Source organism: Crocuta crocuta, unplaced genomic scaffold (assembly GCF_008692635.1).
Source record: "Crocuta crocuta isolate KB4526 unplaced genomic scaffold, BGI_CrCroc_1.0 scaffold130, whole genome shotgun sequence".
NCBI classification, from domain to species: domain Eukaryota; kingdom Metazoa; phylum Chordata; class Mammalia; order Carnivora; family Hyaenidae; genus Crocuta; species Crocuta crocuta.
This window is the reverse complement of record NW_027527920.1, coordinates 1,588,427-1,608,905: the sequence shown is the minus strand read 5'-3', so window position 1 is coordinate 1,608,905 and position 20,479 is coordinate 1,588,427. Positions and strand designations below refer to the sequence as shown.

The 20,479-nt window shown below is 38.4% G+C and overlaps 1 protein-coding gene across 1 annotated transcript in view; it reads left to right on the top strand.

Moving 5' to 3' along the window:
- The window catches only part of REC114 (REC114 meiotic recombination protein), a 110,171-nt gene that overhangs the window by 20,076 nt on the left and 69,616 nt on the right, over nucleotides 1-20,479 (top strand). The window lies entirely within an intron of this gene.

Genomic DNA, 20,479 nt, shown 5'->3' with positions numbered 1-20,479 from the left:
ACAAGATGAAGAAACAAGACAATAGTCAAAGAATTGTAAAAGAAAGGAAATATAAGGGAAGGTTATTACATAATTTACCTGTGAATAATATCTACATAGACATAATAAATTTGTACAAGTATTTACTGAATATCAACATAGGCATAATTTATTCACTTAACAGATATTTAAATTTTTTAATGTTTTTATGGGTTTTTTTTATTTGTTTCTGAGAGAGAGAGAGAGACAGAGTGTGAGCATGGGAGGATCAGAGAGAGAGGGAGATACAGAATCTGAAGCAGGCTCCAGGCCTTGAGCAGTCAGCACAGAGCCCGACGCGGGGCTTGAACCCACAAACCGCGAGATCATGACCTGAGCCGAAGTTGGACGCTTAACCGACTGAGCCACCCAAGCGCCCCTCACTTAAAAGATATTTATTGAGCAATTATTACATAGTAGGAATTGCTCTAGGTGCTAGGGCTATAGCAGTAAACAAAGAAATGCCTATTATCATGGATTGTCAGCCTTCTAGTGGGGAGAAACAGCATAAACAAATAAGTCAAAATATTTAAAAGATATGAATTTTTGGTGGATCCCTTACACATTCTATTGTATTAGAATGGCAGCATCTCACAATTGTACATTGTAAGATCCGTCTCTCCACTTACATGGGATATAGCCTTATACTTGAATGTGAAGTGACCTGCAAAGCCCTCTTTGTGTTCCTTGTGATTTTTAAAACTGCAGCAATGGGTGTATTATTTTTGCTTTATTTACCACTGTTAGGGCTTGTATCATTTGCAGAAGATAAGATCTCTTCAGCTTTGAATGAAGAATATTTCACATGGTAGACTGGGGGATGCCTAGGACACAGCTACGTTTTCCTCTGAATATTGTGAGACTTTGCTGAATGATGACATTAGGGCAATTTGGCTTCCTCAGACATAAGAGGACATCCTGTGCTTTGTCTGCTCCATCTGTTTGTACCAGTGGTAAATATTGTTGCAAACTGATAGAGGTTTCTTTGTATCATACGTGAAATGATTTTTGCAATGCAGTTATAAAACTAACTTTATCAAATTCCAAAGACCCACTACTGAGAAATACAGTGGTAACTCCGCAGTTTGTTGCATGTTGCTTATACATATATACCTTACATATTGGATAATACTTTTAAAAAAATTGTAGGTAGGCTTCACATCCAGCGTGGGGCTTGAACTCCTGATCCTGAGACCAAGAGTCACATGCTCTACTAACTGAGCCAGCCAGGAACCCCTATTGAATAATAGTTTTTAAAAAATTTTGGGAGCCTGGGTGGCCCAGTTGGTTAAGCCTCCAGCTATGGCTCACGTAATGATCTCACGGTTCGTGAGTTTGAGCCCCACATCAGGCTCTGCACTGAAGCTTAGAGCCTGGAGCCTGCCTCAGATTATGTGTCTCCCTCTCTCTCTCTCTGCCCCTCCTCTGCTTGCACTCTGTCAGTATCTCTCTCAAAAATAAACATTAAAAAATTTTTTTAAATCTTTATTAAATCCTTTAAAATAATTTTTTTAATGTTTATGTACTTTTGAGAGAGAGAGAAAGTGTGAGCGGGACAGGGGCAGAGAGAGAGAAGGAGACATGGAATCTGAAGCAGGCTCCAGGCTCTGAGCTGTCAGCACAGAGCCCGACATGGGGGTCAAACCCATGGACTACAAGATCATGACCTGAGCCAAAGCCGGGCACTTACTGGCTGAGCCACCCAGGGGTCCTTATTAAATGCTTTTTAAAACTCAGTTTTATTGAGGTACAATTTGCATAAAATCACTAATTTTCAGTGTTCAATTTGATGTGTTTTGAGAATGAACATAGTTATGTAACCACCACCACAGTTGTGATGTAGAACATTCCAAATAACCCTTAAAGTTTCCTTGTACCCCATTGTAGTCAGTCCCCTCTGCTTACCCTCGGATCTGCTTTCTGTAGCTCCTATTTTGCTTTCTGTAAGTTTTCATGTAAATTAAATCCTATAATATGTAGTCTTTTGTGTTTGGCTTTTTCCACTTAGCATAATGCTTTCGAGATTCATCTATATTGTTCATTCCTTTTCATTACTGACTAGCGTTTACTTGTCTACATAAACCTCATTTGTTCATATCCATTCACCTTTTGGTAAACCTTTGGGTTGTTTCCATTTTGTTAGTATGAATGATGCTGGTATAGCCATTTGTATACAATCCTTTGTATGAACCTATAGTTTAATTTTTCTTTGATAAATTCCCAAGAGAGGAACTGATGCTGGGTCATATAGTACATCTGTGTTTATAAGAAACTGCATAGCTGTTTTCAAAGTCGCGTTCCCACAAGCAGTGTGTGAAGGTTCTGGTTGTTCCATGTCCTCACTACCACTTGGTATTGTCAGTCTTAACTATTCTCAGGGGTGTCCAGTGGCACCTCGTGATGGTTTTAATTTGCGTTCCCTTAATGACTAATGACAGTGAACAACTTTTTGTGTGTTGATAGGTGTACCTTGGAGATATTACAGGTTACGTACTAAAGCCCTGCAATGAAATGAGGACAATGAAGTGAATGAAATGAATTTTTTTATTTCCCAGTGTATATGTTAGGTTTATATTACACTGTATCTGTTAAATATGCCATAGCATCTTGTTTAAAAAAAAAAAAAAAACAACAGTGTACAGGGACGCCTGAGTGGCTGAGTTGGTTAAGTGTCTGACTCTGGATTTCAGCTCAAGTCATGATCTCATAGTTTGTGAGATTGAGCCCCACGTTGGGCTTTGCACTGACAGTACAGAGCCTGCCTGGGATTTTCTCTCTACCTCCTCCTCTCTCCTCTCTCTCTAAGTAAATAAATAAACAAATGAACATTTCAAAAATTTAAAAAAACAGTGTATATACCTTAATTAAAAAATACTCTATGGCTGAAAAATGCTAACCACCGTCTAAGCTTTTGGTGAGTCATAATTTTCTTGCTGGTGGAGGGTCTTGCCTTAATGATGATGGCTGCTGACTGAGCAGGGTGGTGGGTGCTGAAGGTTGGGGTGGCTGTGACAATTTCTTACAATAAGACAACAGTGAACTTTGCTGTATTGATTGACTCTTCCTTTCACAAATGATTTCTCAAACAACATGCGATGCTTTTTGATAGCATTTTCCCCACAGTAGAACTCCTTTCAAAATTGGAGCCGATCCTCTCAAACCCTGCTGCTGCTTTATCAACTAAGCTTATGTCTATACTAAATCCTTTGTTGTCATTTCAGCAGTCTTCACAGCATCTTCACCAGGAGCAGTTTTCATCTCAAGAAACCACCTTTGCTCACCCGAAAGAAGCAACTCCTCATTTGTTAAAGTCCTATCATGATATTGTAGTAATTCAGTCCTTTCTTCAGGCTCCACTTCTAGCTCTCTTGCTGTTTCCACCACATCTGCAGGTACTTCCTCCACTCAAGTCCTGAACCCCTGAAAATCTTCCAAGAGGATTGGAATCCACTTCTTCCAAACTCCTGTTCATGTTGATATTTTGACCTCTTTCTCTGAATCAGGAATGTTCTGAGTGGCGTCTAGAATGCTTAATTCTTTCCAGAAGATTTTCAGTTTACTTTGTCCAGATCCATCAGAAGACCCTCTAAGGTAGTTCACCTTATGAAGTGTAGTTCTTAAATAAAACTTGAAAGTCAAAATGACTTGTTGATCCATGGGCTGTAGAATGACTGTTGTGTTTGCAGGCATGAAAAGAGCATTCATCTTGTCATACATATTCATCAGAACTCTTGGGACTAGGTGCCTTGTCAGTGTGCAGTCACATTTTGAAAGGAATCTTTCATTGAGCATTAGGTCTCAACAGTGGGTTTCAGATGTTCAGTAAACCATGCTGTAAACAGATCTGCTATCATCCAGCTTATGTTGTTGCATTTAGATAGAACACAGGCAAAGTAGATTTACCATAATTGTGAAGGGCCCTTGGATTTTTGGAATGGTAAATGAGCATTGGCCTCAACTTCGAGTCATCAGCTACATTAGCTCTTAACAGAACCAGCCTGTCCTTTGAAGCCCAGAATCGACTTCTCCTCTTTAGCTATGAAAGTCTGAGACAACATCTTCCAGTATAAGTCTGTTTCACCTACATTTAAAATCTTATGTTTAGTGTAGTCACCTTCGTTATTATCTGAGCAGGATCTTGTGGATAACTTGCTTCTTCACCTTGCACCTTTATGTTATGTTTTCCCTACACCTCCTGAACCAACCTGTGCTGGCTTCAGACTTCTTTTGCAGCTTCCTCACCTCTCATCAGCCTTCATAGAATTGAAAAGAGTTTGGGCCTTGCTCTGGATTAGGCTGTGGCTTAAGGGAATGTTGTGGCTGGTGATCTTCTGTCCAGACCAGTAAAACTTTCTCTGTATCAGCAATAAGACTATTTTCACTTTTGAATCATTCATGTGTTCCCTGGAATAGCACTGGTAATTTCCTTCAGGAACTTTTCCTTTGCATTCACAACTTGGCTAACTTGCTTGGCACCATTTTGCTTGCACCACATGTTTGGTGCAAGTGACTTAGCTTTTGACCAGCTTTCACCGTGCCTTCCTCACTGAGCTTAATCATTTCTAGCTTTTGATTCGACGTGAGAGACATGTGACTCTTTCTTTCACTTGAACAGTTAGAGGCCATTTCACTGTGGGGTTATTACTTGGCTTAATTATGTATTGTTGTGTCTCAGGGAATTGAGAGGCCCAAGGAGAGGGAGAGAGATGGGGAAATGGCTGGTCAGCAGAGCAGTCAGAACATATACAACATTTATTAAGTTTGCTATCTTAGATGAGTGTCGCTCATGACTCCAAAGATCACTGATCACAGGTCACCCTAACAAATATAGTGATAATATGAAATGTGAGAATGACTAAAATATGACACAAAGATATGAAGTGAGCAAATGCTCTTGGAAAAATGGTGCCAATATACCTTGCTTTGCACAGGCTTGCCACAAACATTCCATTTGTTACAAAAAAGTATATGTGAAGCACAGAAGTTAAGTATTGCACAAAAGTGAAGTGCAATAAAATGATATATGCCTATATTTGCCATTTGTAGGTCTTATTGGTGTAGTGCCTCTTCATATCTTTTAACCATTTTTAATTCAGTTGTCTTTTTATATTTGAATTAAAGGAGTTCTTATTCTGTTTACAGCTCTTTTATCAGAAATACCTTCTGCAGATATCTGTGGCTTACCTTTTTATTTCTTACATCTTTTGATGAGCAGAAAACTAACATTTTGATGAAGTCCTTTTTTCTTTTCTTTATGGCTCATGCTTTTTTTTCCCCCAAAATTCATTTATTTATTTTGAGAGAGAGAGAGCAAGAGAGCAAGCAAGCAAGCATGGGAGGAGGAGAGAGAGAATCCCAAGCAGGCTTTGCACTGTCATTGCCAGAGCCTGATGGAAGGCTCAGTCTCTCAAACTGGGAAATCATGACCTGGGCCGAGGCTAACAGTTGGATGCTTAACCAACTGAGCCATCCAGATGCCCCTATGGCTCATGTTTTTTATGCTGTTTTAGAAATTTTTGTCAACTCCAAGATTGCAATAATAATTTTCTGTTTTCTTCTGGAAATGTTAAAGTTTTAGCTCTTAGGTTTAGGCTTATGGTCCATTATGAATTTTTAGTATTATCTGATAACACTAATGTTTACTAGGGCCCCTTCTCCTTAATTAAAGCAATTTGGTATTGAGAAAAATTACTAATTATGAAATATGATCATGGATCTTAGGGAATCTACTTCTGGAACCATTGAGTTAATTTTTAATGTATGGTAAGAATTAAGGGTCTGGATTCATTTTTCTGCAAATAGATAGCAAATGTTCCAGCACCATTTGTTAAAAGACTAGCCTTTGCTCATTGAATTACCTTGGTACCTTTATGAAAATCAATTTGTGATATATGTGTGGGCATATTTCTGGACTCTCTGTTCTGTTGACCTATATGTCTATTTTTATTCCAGAAAGAGACTTGATTACTTAAACTTTGTTGTAATTTTTGAAGCAGGTAGTATAATTCCTCCAAATTTGTTCTTCAAAGTAGTTCTGGCTGTTTTAGATCATTTGCATTTCCATATAAATTTTAGAATCAGCTTTTCTGTCAAACTCTGCTGGGGTTTTTACTGTGTTGCTTTGAATCTATAAATCATTTAGGGGAGAACTGACATCTTCATTTTGAGTCCTCTGACCTGTGAACATGTTATAATTATTTATATTCATTATTTCCTTTGTTGTATACTTTTCCTCCGCAGTCTTTAATTTTCACAATAGGTATTGCACATATTTAACTAAATTTATCCATAAATACTTCATAGTTTTTGTTAGTGTAAACAGAATTTTATGAATCTCAATGTCTGATAGTTTGTTGCCAGTGTGTAGAAACACAACTTATTTTTATGTTGACTTTGTATTCTTTGATGTTGCTGAGCTCATTAGTTCCATAGATTTTTTGTAGATGTTTTTGTAGAATTTTCTGTATAGATGATCTGTTGTCTATGAATATAGTTTTCTATTCTTTCTAATCTATCTACTCTCTCTTGCCTCCCTCCCTTCTTTTTCCCCAGATGACACTGGCTAGTACATCCTTTACAGTGTTGAATAGAAATGGTAAGAATTGACATCCTTGCCTGTTCCTGATCTTAGGGGAAAGTATTGTTAGCACTGAGGTTTTTGTAGATAGCCTTTATCAGATTGAGAAAGTTCTCTTCTATTCTAGTTTGCTGAGAGTTTTAATCATGAATAGGAGTTGAATTTTGTTGAATGCTTTTTCTGCATCTATTGATATGGATTTTCTTATTTTTTTAGTTCTGTTGATATAATACATTTATAAATATATTTAGTTCTTTGGGGCGCCTGGGTGGCTCAGTCGGTTAAGTGTCTAACTTAGGCTCAGGTCTTGATCTCACGGTTTGTGGGTTCAAGTCCCGTGTTGGGCTCTGTGCTGATAGCTCAGAGCCTGGAGCCTGCTTCCAATTCTGTTTCTCCCTCTCTCTCTGCCCCTCCCCCCCACATACTTTATCTCACTCTCTCCTAAAAATAAATAATAAAACATTTTTATTTTTATTTTTAATTTTTTATGTTTTATTTCTAGGAGAGAGAGAGAGAGAGAGCGAGCGAGCAGGGGAGGGTCAGAGAGAGAGGGAGTCACAGACTGAAACAGGCTCCAGGCTCTGAGCCGGCAGTCAGCACAGAGCCCGATGCGGGGCTCGAACCCACGAACCGCGAGAACATGACCTAAGCGAAAGTCGGATGCTTAACCGACTAAGCCACCCAGGCGCCCCGAACATTTTTAAAAAGATATGTAGTTCTTATTGAATCTTCTTATTGTAGGAGCATTTGCTTTTTAAAATAATATACATGAGTAAGTGATTAAAAATAAGAATGCATATTAAAAAATGTACCACCTTAATTAACAATTTTTGTCAGTTCATACTATTTTTTCACAGTATTTATGGGGTTCCACAGGAACCAAAGTATAGAAGAGCAAATACATTGGAATTATAAGATATTTTAATTGCAATTTTATATTGGTATTATATTTACATACCCTTCCCCCTCATGTTAATCTGGGCTGTGATATATTTTTAGAATTTTTCCCATAAAGGGTAGGGACATGACAGCTATGGAAAGCTTTAGCCACTTCCATTTTAGTAAGAGAATCCAATTGCTGGCATAGATTAAATTGTGCTATATTTGTACTATCAAATCTTTGTGGAAGCTGCACAAACCCCTAAAGAATTCATTTATTTCAGAAAAACTGATGGCTAGGGCCCAGTGACAGCTCCCACTGATATGTTTTTGTAGATCCAAACAGGGCTACAAGGCTTTCAGCTTTCTGCTTGGACCTGGCCCCTCTCTAAACTTCATTTCCCTTAAACTTCATAGTTCTCAGATTGCCCCTTCCTATTGAGGTCCATGGGAACTTAATGTTTCAGATTAAATGTAACTTGGTGTCCAGTAATACCTTGGATTTTCATTTAGTTAGCACTTGCACTCTGGTGATGGTTCACTGTTGGAAGGCTCTATGCATACCTACCACTGGGCCAATCTATTGCTATTTCTTTCTTTTTTCTTTTTTCTTTTTTTGCAAATGTTTAATCAGCTTTTATTTATTTATTTTTCTTTTGTAGTTTATTGTCAAGTTGGTTTCCATATAATACCCAGTGCTCATCCCAACAAGTGCCCTCCTCCATGCCATCACCCCCCCCTTCCCCATCAGCCCTCAGTTTGTTCTCAGTATTCAAGAGTCTCTCATGGTTTCCCTCCCTCCCTCTCCCCAGCTATTTTCCCTCTTCCCTCCCCCATGGTCCTCTGTTAAGTTTCTCCTGTTCTACTTATAAGTGAGAACATATGGTATCTGTCCTTCTCTGCCTGACTTATTTCGCTCAGCATAACACCCTTGAGTTCCATCCACGTTGCTACACATGTCCAGATTTCATTCTTTCTCATTGCCATGCAGTAGTCCATTGTATAGCTAAACCACATCTTCTTGATCCATTTGTCAGTTGATATTTAGGTTCTTTTCATGATCTGGCTATTGTTGAAAGTGCTGCTATGAACATTGGGGTACATGTGCCCCTGTGCATCAACACTCCTGTATCCTTTGGGTAAATTCCTAGCAGTGCTATTGCTAGGTCATAGAGGAGCTCTATTGTTAATTTTTTTGAGGAACTTCCACACTGTTTTCCAGAGGGGCTGTACCAGTTTACATTCCCACCAACAGTGTAGGAGGGTGCCCATTTCTCCACATCCTCGCCAGCATCTAGAGTCTCCTGATTTGTTCGTTTTAGCCACTCTGACCGGTGTGAGGTGGTATCTCAGTGTGGTTTTGATTTGTATTTCCCTGATGATGAGGGACGCTGAGCATCATTTCGTGTGTCTGTTGGCTATCTGGTTGTCCTCTTTGGAGAAGTGTCTGTTCATGTCTTCTGCCCGTTTCTTCACTGGATTATATGTTTTTTGGGTGTGGAGTTTGATGAGTTCCTTATAGATTTTGGTTACTAGCCCTTTATCTGATATGTCATTTGCAACTACCTTCCCATTCTGTCAGTTCCCTATTTTGTTGATTGTTCCTTTGCCGTACAGAAGCTTTTTATCTTGATTAGGTCCCAATAGTTCATTTTTGCTTTTGATTCCCTTGCCTTTGGGGATGTGTCAAGTAAGAAATTGCTGTGGTTGAGGTCAAGGAGATTGTTTCCTGTTTTCTTCTCTAGGGTTTTAATGGTTTCCTGTCTCACATTCAGGTCTTTCATCCATTTTGAGTTTATTTTTGTGTATGGTGTGAGAAAATGATCTAGTTTCATTCTTCTGCACGTTGCTGTCCAGTTCTCCCAGCACCATCTGTTAAAGAGGCTGTCTTTTTTCCATTGGATACTCTTTCCTGCTTTGTCAAGATTAATCGACCATACATGTGTTGGTCCAATTCTGAGTTCTCAGTTCTGTTCCATTGGTCTATGTGTCTGTTTTTGTGCCATCTATTGTTATCTCTTGAGGAGGGTTAGTGTGGCAAGAAGACAGGGAGACCTTGGCTCCATGCTCATTCTACCTTGGACTTGAGCTCAACAGGTTTCCCCTTTCCAGTCTTGGCATTTTGAACAGATTCTCCTTTGGCTATTTTGGGCTTTTCAAATTTGTTTTTGTATAATTGTGGTAAAATGCACATAACATAAAACTTACCATTTAAGTGTATGGTCCACTGGTATTAAGTACATTCACATTTTGTGCAGCCAGCACTATTATCCATCTCCAGAAGTCTTTTCATTTGCAAAACTGAAACTCTGTACCCATTAAACAATAGCTCCCTACTTCTAGCCTAGCACCTAGCAACAATCATTCTACTTTCTATCTCTGTGAATGTAACTACTCTAGGCACTTTGTATAAGCGGGAATCATACAATATTTGTCTTAGTGACTGGTTTATTTCACTTAGCAGAATGTCCTCAAGCTTTATCCAGCTAACACATGTATCAAAACTTCCTTCCTTTTTATTTTACTTTTTATTAATATTTTATTAATATTTTAATTAATATTGTTAAAGCCCTAGCATGGGGCTTGAACTCACAGTCTGAGCTGAGATCAAGAATTAGATGCTTAAACAACTGAGCCACCCAGGAGCCTATCCTTCCTTTTTAAAGCTGAATAATACTCCATTTTATGGATATACTGCATTTTGTTTATCCACTTTTCTGTCAATAGACACAGGTTGTTTCTACCTTTTCCCTACTGTGACTAATACTGCTATGAACATGAGCGTGCAGATATCTCTGCGAGACCCTGCTTTCAATTTGGGGGGATATATACCCACAAATGGGTTATTGGATCCTATAATAATTCTATCTTAAGAAAGAACTGCCATTGGGGCACCTGGGTGGCTCAGTCGGTTAAGTGTCCGACTTCGGCTCAGGTCATGATCTCACGGTTCGTGGGTTCGAGCCCTGCGTCGGTCTCTGTGCTGACAGCCAGCTTAGAGCCTGGAGCCTGTTTCAGATTCTGTGTCTCCCTCTCTCTGTGACCCTACCCTGATCACGCTGTCTCTTTCTGCCTCTCAAAAATATATAAAAAACATTTAAAAAAGAAAGAACTGCCATACTTTTCCCCACAGTGGATACAGTATTTTACACTCCCATTAACACTGCACAAAGGTTCCAGTTTCTCCTCTAACACTTGTTATTTTGTTGTTTCTTTGGTTGAGGTGTGATTGACATAACATTATATTAGTTTCAGGTGTATAACGTAATTATTTGATATTTGTATACACTGTGAAATGATCACCAGAAGCATCTAGTAAACATCTGTCACCTTACATAGTTACAAAAATTTTTTTTCTTTTGATGAAAATTAATAAGATTTACTCTCTTAGCAACTATTAAATATGCAACACAGTATTATTAACTATACTCACCATGGTATACATTATATCTCCATGACTTACTTGTTTTACAACTGGGAGTTGTAACCTTTTGAGTCCCTTTTCTTATTCCTCCCCTGCCCCTCACCAGTATCCACTCCTGGCAGCCACCAGTCTCTTTGCTGTATCTGTGAGCTTGTTTTTGGTTTTGGTTTTGTTTTTAGATTCCACATATAAATGAGGTGATATGGTATTTGTCTTTCTCTGTCAGACTTACTTAGTATAATACTCTCAGATATATCCATGTTACCGCAAATGACAGGATTCTTTTTTATGGCTGACTAATAGCCTGGTTATGTGTGTGTGTGTGTGTGTGTGTATATGTGTGTTACATTTTCTTTATCCACTGAATGAACACTTAGGTTGTTTCCATAGCTTGGCTCTTGTAAATAATGATGCAGTGAACAGGCATTTATATTTTCTTTATTTAATAAAGCATATTTAATGGTTGCTTTTCATTTTCTTCAGATAAAATAACCAGAAGTAGTATTGCTGGATCACATGGTAGTACTAGTTTTAATTTCTTGAGGAACCTCCACAGTGTTTTCCATAGTGACTACATCAGTTTATATCCCCACGGGCAGTGCACAAAGGTTTCCTTTTCTCTGTATTGTTACCAACACTTGTAATTTCTTTTGATAATAGCCATTTAACAAGTATGAGGTGGTATTTCACTGTGGTTTTAATTTGCATGGTGTACGATCCTTTTAATGTGTTGTTGAATTTGGTTTGCTAATATTTTATTGAAGATTTTTGCATCTATTTTCCTCATAGGTATGTTATTGGCCCATAATTTTTTCTTGTGGTGTCCTTGTCTGGTTTTTGTATTAGGGTGATGCTAGCCTCGTAAAAGGAGTTTGGAAGCATTCCCTCTTCTGTTTGTTTGTTTGTTTTTGTTTTTAAAGAGTTTGAGAAGGATTGCTATTAAGTGAATGGTTGGTAGAATTCACCAGTGAAGCAGACTGGTCCTGGACTATTGTCTTTTGAGAGGTTTTGATTATTGATCTAATCTCTTTACTAGTGATCTGTTCAGATTGTCTTTAAAACTTTTTTTTTTTTTAACAGTTATTTATTTTTGAGAGACAGAGATAGAGCATGAGCAAGGGAAGGACAGAGAGAGACACAGAATCCCAAGCAGGCTCCAGGCTCTGAGTTGTCAGCAAAGAGCCTGCCACGGGGCTTGAACTCACAAACCATGAGATCATGACCTGAGCCGAAGTTGGACACTTAGTCAACTGAGCCACCTGGTTGCCCTGATCTGTTCAGATTTTCTATTTCTTCATGATTCAGTTTTGGTAGGTTGTATGTTTCTAAGAATTTATCCATTTCTTCTAAGTTGTCAAATTTAGTGGCATATTGTTCATATTAGTCTCATGATTCTTTGTATTTCTGTGGTATCAGTCATAAAGTCTTCTCTTTCATTTCTGATTTTATTTGGGTCCTTGAGTCTAGCTAAATGTTTATCAGTTTTGTATATCTTTTCAAGTGACCAGCTGTTAGTTTCATTGATCTTTTCTGTTGTTATTTTACTCTTTATTCCTTCCTTCCTTCCTTCCTTCCTTCCTTCCTTCCTTCCTTCCTTCCTCCTTTCTTTCCTCCCTTCTCTTCCCTTCCCCTCTTAGTTTCATTGATCTTTTCTCCCCTCCCCTCCTCTCCCTTCCCCTCCCCTTCCCTTTCTTGATAGTAGCCATAATAATGGGAGTGAGGTAGTATTTCAGCATGGTTTGTGTTCGCTAATTGTTAGGGATGTTGAACATCTTTTCATGTGCATTTTGTCAATTTGTATTTCTTAGGAGAACTATCTGTTGAAAGTCTTTGCATATTTTCTGATTTTTTAAATATTTCTATTTTAATTCAAATTTTAGTTAATATATAGTCTATTATTGTGTATTGGTTTCAGAAGTGGAATTCAGTAATTCATCACTTACATACAATAACCAGTGCTCATCACAACTAGTGCCCTTAATACCCATCACCTATCTAGCCCATCCCCCACCCACCTCCTCTGTCAACCTTTAGTTTATTCTCTGTCATTGAGAGTCCCTTGTGGTTTGTTTTGTTCTCTTTTCTCCATTCCCATATGTTCATCTGTTTTGTTTCTTACATTTCACATATGAGTGAAATCACATGAATTTGTCTTTCTCTGATTGACTTATTTCACTTAGCATAATACATTCTAGCTCCATCCATGTTGTTGCAAATGGCAAGATTTCATTCTTTTTGCTGGTTGAGTAATGCGCGCGCGTGCGCACTCATGTGCACACACACACACCCACCCCCACACACCCCATATCTTTACCTGTTCATTAGTCAGTGAACATTTGAGCTCTCTCCTTAGTTTGACTATTATTGATTGTGTTTTTTTTTTTTTTAATTCTTGCTGAGTAGTAGGATTGAGAGTTTGTTGTTGTTACTGAAGTATAATATCTCTCCAGACATTTCTCTCTCTCTCTCTCTCTCTCTCTCTCTCTCTCTCTCTCTCTCTCTCTCTCACACACACACACACACACACACACACACACACACACACTCAGCTGATGAATGCAGCTTCTTTTTTACTGGGTCTTCTGTGATTTCCTTTTTCTCCCTTGTTTCTTCTCTCAGGTTGGGTAAGTATAGGCTGAGCACTGTGAGCCTTTTTTAGGGGGAGGACATGGAATAATGGCCTTTCTGCATCATTCTGCCCCTTGTTGTACCCTTACCCAGTCACCATAAAGTGCAAGATTGCCCCTGCCTCTGCTCAGTCCTGCTTGGCTCCTGCCCTCTTGGTGCTGGAGTTCTAGGTCAGAGTGAATTTATCCTTCAGTGAGATGTCATCGTTTTCTCTTTCTCAAACCCTTAAAAAAATCTAGAATTCATAACTCCTTTTGGGATATTTCTCTAAAGTTAAAAACATATTCTGTATATAACTGTAGATCTATCAAGATCCACCTTTTATCAGCATCTCCTTTCTCAAGTTAGAAGTTGCAGAAACCAAAATTCTAAAGATACCCACATGGGAGAAATTATTTCCTCAGACTTTAGCCTTTATTTCCAGCCACACCTTTTTATCTCACTTGGTTCTGATCTAGAACAAGTGTCTTCACCTAAATAAAACTATGTCTGAAACACAGGAGTTAAATGAGTCTTGAGACCATTTAAATTCTCTCTTCTTGGGAAACATGGGTCATCCTGGAAATGATGGAGTTCATAGTTTTTGTTCCATTTTCCTTTTAACTTTTCACACCCAGCCCAAATATTCTTCAAAAAGAAATTGTCTTCCAATTTACTAGTGGAAATGTTAAGTTCTTATTTACATGAACTCTGGAACCTTCAAACACTAATTTTAACCCAGTTTAGAAAATATTTGTTCAAGTCTCAGTCTGAACTTAAGAATCTTCTGAGAGGAAAAACTCAGCAAAGAGTTTTAAAATCAGGTTATTCACACAGTTAAATTCTTTACATTAGAACCAGTCTTTTCTTTGGCCACCTTTTCAAGAAGGATCAAGGACAACAGAGCTCTTCATTACTTTATTATCACCCCCTTCCCACATTTAAAACCATTGGCATCAACTGTATCACTGTTTTTTGTCTTTTATCTCCCCTCCAGAGAGAATTGGGTTAGCAAGAGTTAAAGCATTCCACTGCTCTATTTTTATACTTTCCCACATCTAAATAAACTTCAGCGCCTATGCAGTACTGGCCTGAAAAGTTGCTGACTACCCATCTAAGAGGCATGTGCAGGGCACCCTCCGTCATGCCTCTCCTATCTCCTTGTGCTGCCTTTGGGAACCTGTGATCATTCCCACCACCTTCATTAATGAGATATCTGTGACTTAAGCATTAGACTGTCTTGCCTTTGCTCTTTTAAATTATCCATTGGGCTCAACTTATCAGTAAGTAAGAGAACAGTCTGTGAATTCCATTCTTACGACTACTCCAGAGAAAACTCTCATTGCTGCTGTAATTTCTCTCATCTCTGCCCAGACTTCCTCAGGTGCCACTTTCCTCTCTTGCCTTCCCAACGTGCTTTCCAAACTCGTTTAACAAGGGTGGTGGTATGTCTGTGCCAGTCTCACTTGCCAATGGATGCATTGCAGGTGGGTGGAAGGAGAAAGCACACTCAGGCACAGTGGAGGTAAAGTTCCTTGCTTAATTGGCAATGGGAATAGAATCTTACTAGAAGGGAGGTGACCACACACGACTGCAGTACATGCAGTGAGTCTCAGCAGAGTCTCCCTCATTCTCTTGTCTCATGACACTGGTTTTTGACAGGCTCTAGAAAAACTTACTTTTTGCTAAGCCATAGCCCTTTATATGTGAGACTTATGTTACCATTCCAGAAAAATGAATCAGTTAGCTTCTGATTAAGGAAACGCTGGCAAGCATTGGATTCACATTTGTATCCTTTTTTAAGATGGAAAGCTGTCAGAGGTGCCTGGGTGGCTCAGTTGATTAAGCATCCAGCTTCAGCTCAGGTCATGATCGTGCTGCTTGTGGGTTTGAGCCCCATGTTGGGCTCTGTGCTGACAGCTCAGAGCCTGGAGCCTGCTTCTGATTCTGTGTCTTTCTCTCTCTCTGCCCCCTCCTGCTCATACACTGTCTCTCTCTCTCAAAAATAAATAAATGTTAAAAAATAAAAAAAAAAGATGGAAAGCTATCAGTACTCAGGGATTTCTGCAAGTTTTTCAGCATTCTGGAAACCCACACGGTGTCTTTCACATTTTCCGTTGAGAAACTGGAGTTTTGTTGTTGGCATTATTGGCATTATCTTTCTAGAGTAAGAATAGTAAATCTTTGAATGTATGTTGAAATCTTTTTTCTTTTCTTTTTTTAAATAAATTTATTTTGAGAGCATGCATGCATGAGTCGTGGAGGGGCAGAGAGAGGGGGAAGAGAGAGACAGAGAGAGAGAGAGGATCCCAAGCAGGTTCCACACTGTCAGCACAGAGCCTGATATAGGGCTCAAACTCACAGACCATGAGATCATGACCCGAGTTGGAGTTGGATGCTTAATCCCCTGAGCCATCCAGGTGCCTGAAATCTTTATTTCTTGATTTGTCATTAGCTTTTTTGAAAATGATTTTAATTGGAGGGGGTACAACTTACATAAAATGTACTCATTGAGTGCATGGACTTTTGATAAATGTATACAACCATATAAAGCACCATCACAAGCATGATAGAGGACTTTTATCCCCCAAATTCCCTAATGGCCACCCATCTCCATCCCCAGGCAACCACTTTCTTTCTGCCCTGCTTTCTGTCACTACAGATTAGTTTTGCCTTTGCTAACAATTGATATAAATGGAATTATGTAGTATGTACTCTTTCTTGTCTTGTTTCTCTTACACAGCATAGTGTTTTCAAGACTTATCCCTGTCGTTGTGTGTATCATGTGCTCTTTTATTGCTGATTAGAATTTCATTTTATGAGAGTACTGCGGTTTGTTTACCCATTCATCTGTTGATGGATATTTGGTTATTTCCAATTCGGGTCAGTTATGACTAAAACAGCTACGAACATTTGTATACAAGTGTTTGTGTGGACTGATGTGTTAATTTCTCTTAGGTAATACCTAGGAGTGGAATTACTCGGTCACATGGTAAATGAATATTTAACTTTATAAGAAACTACTGTACTGACTTCAAAGTAGTAGTATCATTTTGCTTTCCTACCAGATCTGTTTGTTAGTCCGTGTTCCTCTACATTCTTGTTAACACTTGATATTGTCACTTTTTAGATTCTAGCATCTGTGTAATGGCATGTCATTGTAGTTTAATTCCAATTTCCTGAATGACTAATGATGTACATCTTTCATATGCTTATTATCCAGGTTAAAGAAGCAGAACATTTTTTGAAGTATAATTGACATATAATATTATGTTTCAAGCATATATTAAAATGATTCATTGTGTACAGTATGAAATAATCCCCAAATAAGTCCAGTTAACATACATCACCATACATAGTTACAAAGATTTGTGTGTGTGTGTGTGATAAGAGCTTTTAAGATCTGCTCTTGTAGCAACTTTCAAATATGCAGTACAGTATTGTTAACTATAGACCCCATGCTGTACATTACATCCTTGTGACTTAACTTATTTTACAGCTGGAAGTTTGTACCTAAGAAAGAGAAAAAGAGAACATTTTGAGCACCCCAGAAACCTCTTTCATGTTCCCCTCCAGTCACTACCGTATATTACTATCCTCCCAAAAGCTAACCACCATTCTGACTTCTAACCGTATAGATGAGTTTTGCCTGTTCTTATATTTTATATAAAATGAATAACCTGGACTCTTCTATACATGGCTTCTGTCAGTATCATTTTTATGACACTTATCCATATTGTTGGGTGCAAATATAAATTATCCATTCTCGTTTTGTGAATATATCACAGTTTACTTATCCATTGTACTGTTGTTGGGTATTTGACTAACTTCAAATTTTTAGTTGTTAGAAATAGTGCCGCTGTGAATATTCTAGTACATATCTTTCAGTGAACACTTGTGTGTACTGTTGTTGGGCATGTAGGTAGGTGAGATGGGACAGCACTTCTGAAACTTGTAATGTGGATATATATCACCTTGGCTCTTAATAAAATGCCTATTGTGAGTCAGCAGCGTTGGGTGTGGCCTAAGATTTTGCATTTCTTTCTTTTAAATTAATTTATTTTGGAGCGAGAATCTTAAGCAGACTCTGCACTCAGTATGGAGCCAGTGTGGGATTTGATCTCAACCCTGAGATCATGACCTGAGCCAAAATCAAGACTTGGACAGTCAACCAGCTGAGCTACCCAGGCACCCCTAAGATTTTTCATTTCTAACAAACTCCAAGGTGATGCTGTTGCTATTAATCCCTAGACACATTCAGGGATATGCCTATGTTCAGCTTTCATAGACACCGCCCAATAGTTTCCAGTATGATTATGTGCAATTTTTACTGTCATTAATAATGTGTGAGAGGGGCACCTGGGTGGCTCAGTTGGTTAAGCGTCTGACTTCGGCTCAGGTCATGATCTCACGGTTCATGGGTTGGAGTCCCACATCGGGCTCTGTGCTGACAGCCAGCTCAGCCTGAAGCCTATTTCAGATTTTGTGTCTCCCTCTCTCTCTGACCCTCCCCTGCTCATGCTGTCTCTCTCTCTTTCTCTCAGAAGTTAAAAAAAAAAATAATGTGTGAGAGTGGTTCACATTTTTGACAGCACTTGGTGTTTTCTTTTTATTTTGGCAGTTTTGGTGGTTGTATAGCATTAATAATCTCATTGTGGTTTTAATTGATATTTTTCTACTTATTAATGAAATTGTATCCTTTTTTCTTACGTCTGTTCGCAATCTGGATATCCTCTTTTGTGAAGTATATGTTGAAATCTTCTGCTTATTTTTCATTGGGTTATCATTGATGTAGTTTTTATTTCTGCTATTTACAGTTTTTATTTTCCTGTTAACATTTTTTTAATTAAAAGATTGTTTTTAATGTTTATTCATTTTTGAGAGGCAGAGCATGAGTGGGGGAGGGACAGAGAGAGAAGGAGACACAGAATCTGAAGCAGGCTCCAGGCTCTGAGATGTCAGCACAGAGCCTCTGACGCATGCCTCGAACTCATGGACTGCCAGATCATGACCTGAGCCGAAGTCAGATGCTTAACCAACTGAACCACCCAGGCACCCCATCCTGTTAACGTTTTTTTTTATTCTATTACATCTCTTAGTCTTCTTATTCTTTTCTTAATTTTCCTTCCTTCCTTCCTTCTCCCTACTTATTTCTATCTGGCTCTTAGCCAAACTTCAGTTTGTTATACATTATCTGATCTGACATCTCTGATCAGATCAGGTTTCAAAGAAACTTTTTAAAAAATTTTATACAATGCAGTGTTAATTAAAATTTACTTCTGTTTCCAGGGATTTTTCAAAACTGTATGCCCTTTTCTGTATCTTGACTGTTATTTTTTCCTTTTTCCTTTTTGCTGCAGAACAATTTCACAGACCCAGCATGTGTTTTTTTTTTTTTTTCTCTTCCTCTTTCTGTTCACCTCTTCCTATCCTCTTTCTCTTCTTCTTCTTCTTCCTTTTCTTCCTTCTCTTCCTCTTTCTCCTTCTTGTTTCTATTTTATTAATCCTTATGCTTGGAGAACTCTCATCTAGAGCTTGTGGGTGGATTCGTTTGCAACAACCTCACTGTCCTTGGATACTAATAGATTGTCCTTTCAAATATTGCATAAGTGGCTTGGTTGATAGAAATTTACATTTCTTTTCATCTACCCAGGGGCCTAAGAAGAGTGGATTGGGAGCCTGTCCCTCGCAAGGAATGTTGTCTCTGATTTCTTCTATAGGAATTAGACTCATTCAGAAGCTATGAGGCTAACTTTTGCTAGCCACAAGGCCAGTTGTATACTGTACAACTATAATTATTCATCCACCTTCCTAGTAGATCTGCCCACTATTTCTGGGAGAAATTTCTAGGTTTCCTAAATCATTGTTTGGTATACTGCAGTGCAGACCCTAGGGTGCTGTTGTTTCCAGCACTGTTGATCACTAAAACAGATTTTACATGAAAGGTTTCTTATTTTTTTCCTATGGTGTACCCACTCCCTAGCTCTTGCCCTTCTTATTAATTGTATTTTTGCCAGTATCTCCTCTGCTTTCTCTCCCGACTCACAGCTCTCCATTCTCAGGAAGATAAGCCACTAGTTGGCTCTTGATAGCTTTCTTCCATCCCAGATTTATCTTTCCATGTCTTGCAGAAATTCTTCAGCAGGTTTGTCATATGAATGGCATCCATTCCTAGTTTCTAGCATTGGTATAGTTCTCTCTTATTTTAGATTTGTTTTGGCATTTTAACTGTGATGGAATGAAGGTAATGAGTTGAATGCCGCTATTCAAGCTGTTAATCATACCTGGGAGTATAAAACCCTTTTAGAGAATTTTTATGATTTTTTTTTCCCACTGAAATATTTTATCCCACCAAAATGTACCTTTTCTCACCATAGAGTAACAAACATAGGATTAAAATTTGGCAATTTTCTGTGAGGTTTGGTTGTTCATGGTATCTCAGATGAGGCTGTGTTAGTAATTGGGTGATCTTCTATTAGTGGAATGGAATATCCAAATATAAATCAAGAACATTTCTGTACCTGAAAGTACTTAACAGACTATAGTGGATCAGACAGATGAGGCACTCTAAATGTCACTCTTTGACCTAAGCCTGAGCTACTTTGTTATTCTAAGTGTTTCGTGGTGAGTGAGTATATATATCTAGCTTCACTGATAAGGTAATGGCTCTGATGGGGAATTTAAGGGCTTATCTAGCTAGCTTTGCTTTTAAAACTATAATTACACTTTTGTTATGTTGGATTTCACTGGAACTTTTCTGTGTATTTCTTGTCCTTCTTAAGGGACTAATTCATGACAATAATTGGTAAAAAAGCTTTTATTTTGTATTTAGTATGGAAAATCATAAGCATGTGCAGCCCTTAATACTGATCATTTCATTTCTTCCTTCTCCTCTTTTCTCGAAAGTGAGTCATAACTTTGGAATGATGCTTTTGAAGAGATATCAGCTACTCACAAAGAATAATTTTCACACT